Raw genomic sequence first — 4818 nt, 5'->3', positions numbered from 1 at the left:
AAGGAGAACACACACAACCACACAAGGAACAGCCCAAGGGCCCCCACACAGGTGATCAGGGAGACTGTGTCCCTGGGCCACACAGGACACATTCTACATACGGCCATCCGGTCAAGGCTGGGACACCTAACAAACCTTCCTGATACATAGAAGCGAACCGAGGGGAAACTAAAGTGAGAAAACAAAGAAACATGCTGCAAATAATACAACAGAAGAAAACTCCAGGAAAAAAAAAAAAACACACTAAACGAAATGGAGCAAGCAACCTACCAGACACAGAGTCTAAAACACTGATCACAAGGACGCTCAATGACCTCAGGGGAGAATAAATGATCTCAGTAAGGACTTCAACAGATATAGTATTTTATTCGATGAATTGGAAGTTAAATGTTATTTAGTGCCAAGTGGATCAAGAATATTATAGGGCAGTTCTCAAGCAACTTTGTACCTGTCAATGTTTTACTTAACTCATTCATGACTAACCAACAAATAGATTAAGAAGCTGTTTTAAAAAGCGTTTGAAGAATGAAGATTTGTATCGTCAATTTTGAAAGAGATGTCTAAATAAGATTGTTAAATTAGTTAGAAAACTGGTTAACTTCTTACAGGTTATGAAATCACAGCATCTCATCAAGTTTTGCAAATGAAATTCTAACGTTGGAAGGTGTATTGGCTGAGGATTTTCGGCCAACTTAACTGTCACAGTATATTTCAGATGAGACTCAAGCAGACTTGCAGAGCACGTGTGAACTCGATAGGACATTCGTGTCATCATTTGTCCCTTTCCAAGTGTGAGATGCATTCTTGTTTCACAAGGAACATTTCCTTTGTTATATTTTTTTCTTCTTTCCACCATATATGTTCCTGATAATGCAACCACATGCTCAGGCTCAGATAAATTTACAGAATAGACCCCCCAAATCGCCACGACCTTTGAAGAACTCTTCTCATCCCCTTCATTTTTCTCAGGTGAAAGTTCATGGTAAAAGAGGCTTAGCATGTCACCCAGGAAGGGAACCAGACCCCAGGGTACCTGACGTCCCTTTAGGCCTCTTCCCAATGCACCACGCTGCTCGGCTTATAAAAACTATAAAACTCTTTATGCGTTTGTGAGCTTTACGCATTTCACGTAGGATTGAGGAGCAGAAAAGCTCTGCTGTGGAGTTCTTGCTTGATTTCTGTACTTCTTAGGTTAAATCATAACTGAGTTTTTAAAGCCAAAATGAAATTGCTGAGCGAGTAGAGAATCGTTCCAACTGCTACCATGGCTGGCAAGGAAAAGGTACTCAGGGTTCAGATCCTGGACCCTAATAACTGTTCTCCAAGCACAGTGCAGCTAACGACAAAGACTGAAGTACCGGGGTCGTGAACTCCTGGTGCAATTCAGGACGCGTAATTCTGGGGAGGATCACTGATGGCAGCAAGTCACCTGTCAGCAGGTCGAAGGCCTAAACCGTGGCCTCCAGGAAAAAACACAAACAGCCCCACTTCCCAATCTTAATTTTCAAACTTAAATGTTTCTGGCTCTGCGTTTTAATGTCTATCTTCTCAGTTAAAAAATATATATATATGTAATATATATATAATATATATATTTTATAAATATTATATATATTTATTATTATTTATGCCTACAGCACCTGGTCTCCCATCCAAGTACTAACCAGGCTCAGCCCTGCTTAGTTTCCAAGATCAGATGGGATCGGGCTTGTTCAGGGCGGCATGGCCGTAGACCGGGGACCGTGCCTCCACTGGGGTGTGAACCCAGGACATTCTGCATGTAAACCAGACTTTCTAAATGCTACAATATGGAACCATGTCCAGTAAAAATATATTAAATGGATTATTTTCCCCGAGTTTTATTGTGTGGTCGAGCTTCAAGCTTCAGAATCATATATTAAAGTAGTTCTAAACTAACCAAGTGATTTTTCCGATACAGAATAAAAGTTTGTAATATTGAACAAGCATTCCAGAAAATAAATACCAAGCATCTTCCAAATTTAAATACAAAAGTTGAAATTACAGAATTCAAGTTGCTATACTCTTATGTTTTGTTCTGTTTATTTTGTTTTGATTACGAGGTAGACATAAAATAAATTTATCATTACCTAGGGAATGAGTCACGTGGATAAAAATAATTACCAAAACCTGTTTTCCTTTATAATAATGTAATTGAAGAAAAATGAACTATTTTAGAATTCTGAAATTGTGAAAATAGCAGGAGAGAAGAAACCATAAATGAAAACCTAAATCTCATTTTCCTCATATAATTGTTAGTAATCACTTATGCACAAAAATTTAATTTCCCTTCTCCATTTTCTCTTTATCAGCTGATAAAAGATACGGGAAATGAAGAGGTATAATTAACTTTCCTATAGACGATACAATGTAGAAGTCCAACTAATTACAGGCTTTTAGATTACTTGTACCATTTTAAATAGCTGACTTGACTATCAATCGCTTATAAATGCCAATCTCTGTATTATACAACCAATAAGACATATTTTAAGTTAGCTATTCACATCATCATCATTACAATTATCACTAGAAAATAAAATATTTTTCAAAATATGTCCCTGAACCATCAGCAGGTTTCCATGTTTCAGAATTTCTAGTAAACACAGAGAGGTCTTTACAGGTTATTGTTCCTGGGTAAACCCATCGGGTCCTGCTTAAAGTGATCAAAAACAGTTACACCTTTGTTCTTGGTCTTACGGTACCAGTAAGAAATGTGACATGATAGCTCTCGGTTACAACAACGCACACATCCTAGAGCTTCCTTTTAAAACACCTCTTCTTACACAGCCTGGAGCCCAAAGCACCTTTATTCCGGAATGAGACGCACAAAGCGAGCCCAGGCAAACAGGCCATAAACGCCTTCCCTCGGTTGTAGCATTGGGCAGAATAACAACGCATTTAGTTCCTATCACTGATCTACTAAATCCCAAAGGTGCAAGGCTCTTTGTACTAAAGTCTCATCTTCTCAAGGTCTGAAATTCCCTTATAATGCTATCCGTCACCCCTTAATTCCACAAATACTTATCAAGCACACACTATATTCCAACACTGTGAGTGAGGAGGAAAGTTCAGCTCTCACTGAATTGACGTTGCCGCTGGAGAGACAGACAGCAAATAAGGAAATGTAACCTACGGCAGAGGGAGGGCTGAGAAGAGCAGTAACACAGGTGACTTGATCAGAAACCACCAGGACGCAGGGAAGGCTGCTCTACAGAGCGTCTTCATGGAAGACACTGTGGTTATTAAGCGCCTTAAATGTGACTGACTGACTCATGGGCGACTTATGGAAACAATTTTAATCACGTTTGTTTTAGTTAAGTTAAATCTGATTAGAGCATGTGGTTAGTGGCTGCTGGACTGGACAATTCAAACTGAGAGGAGCAGAAGGGGAAGAAGAGCCCGCGCCGGAGGGCTGGGAGACGCGGGAGGCAGGAGAGCCAGGAGCAGGCGACGCAGAGAACGCGTTTTCCCGAAGAGGAGTAGAAAGATGCGGAGGAAGCTAGAGGCGTACGAGGGGTCGAGAGAAAGAACAGATGAATAGCGAACATCGCAGGGCGTGTCGGTTCGTGGACATGATCCACGGCGAGGAAAAATAGAGAACGATGGTCATGCGGGTGGCGAAGTAATCTCGCTCTCTTTTTCTCTTACTGGTTCCATTTCCCTCAGAGAAATAATCCCTTTAGTTTAAGATTGGAAGGTGCAACTCTAAACCCCCAAACGCCTCTTGTCCTCCTCGCTCCATCTTGGATTCCTCTTCGCGGGGACCTCAGCTCCACGGGGCGGTGAGGAGGCCCGCAGCCTGCGGATCACCGGGGCGCCTCGCCGCCTGCGCCCCCTCCGCCTGCGCCCCCCGCCTGCGCCCCCCGCCTGCGCGCCCCCCGCCTGCGCCCCCCCGCCTGGGCTTCGGTTTGTGTGCTGTTGTTTTTTTCTCCTCCCTTATTTTCTCAGAAAAAAAAACATGCCCGAGACGCAATGATGACTCTACGGGATCCTCAGGACATCTGTCTCGCACTAATCTCTATCTGCACATAGAGAGATGGAGATGATGGAGACGTAGGTACAGACGCAGACGCAGATGCAGGTGGAGATCAGACGGATGTGGACCTGGAGCAGGAGATGGTATAGACAGAGACACGGAGACGGACGTAGATGCGGAGCTAGGCCTTCTGCCGCCCAGACGTGTTCTCGGTCTTCAGTACGGTCAGGCATTTTCTTTTAAATCAGCTCACGTGGAGAAACGAAGATCTCGTCAACTTAAGTAAACTAATGCTACAGCTTCGGCCAACCGTAGAGCGGTCAGGCAGTTTGGTGCCTGCTTCCTACCACAGGAAACCTGCGATATTGGATAAGTCGCTTCCCTTGATCAGGGAATATTCCAGCGGCAGCTTTGCAGCGGAGAAGCGCATCCAGGCGTCAGCATCAGCTTGGAGCCGGGCTTCGTTCCCCGGGCAACGCTCGGTCACCGAGGCGCACCCACGCCGCCTCGCCGGCGCCGACCCGACCAATTCCAGCCGAATTTATTTCCCTTGTAGCGCTGACAATACTTTCCAATCATCTCTTTCCTCCCTGCTCCTTCCCCCACAGGATCCTGCAGAACAAAGAAAAGGCAGCGCGGCCAAGTATGAAATGCTGAGCTGCAGGGAACAGTTTTCTTGCAAAAACATGTTTGTAGCAGAGCTAATTAGAACAGTTCAGCAACCTCAGTGTCTGTTCACTTATTTTCCAGAAAATATCTATATTTTTTGGTCTAATGGAAAATTGTCATGCTTAAAATGATGTTAGTTGTTCCGCTGAAGGTGG

General features: G+C 43.7%; 1 pseudogene; it reads right to left on the bottom strand.

Moving 5' to 3' along the window:
* Positions 1–1628: 1628 nt before the first annotated feature.
* On the bottom strand, positions 1629–1734 carry LOC118613462 (annotated as a pseudogene).
* Between the last annotated feature and the right edge of the window lie 3084 nt (positions 1735–4818).

The sequence above is a fragment of the Rousettus aegyptiacus genome, unplaced genomic scaffold (genome assembly GCF_014176215.1).
Source record: "Rousettus aegyptiacus isolate mRouAeg1 unplaced genomic scaffold, mRouAeg1.p scaffold_m13_p_18, whole genome shotgun sequence".
Lineage (NCBI taxonomy): Eukaryota > Metazoa > Chordata > Mammalia > Chiroptera > Pteropodidae > Rousettus > Rousettus aegyptiacus.
This window is presented reverse-complemented; position numbering and strand designations above follow the sequence as displayed.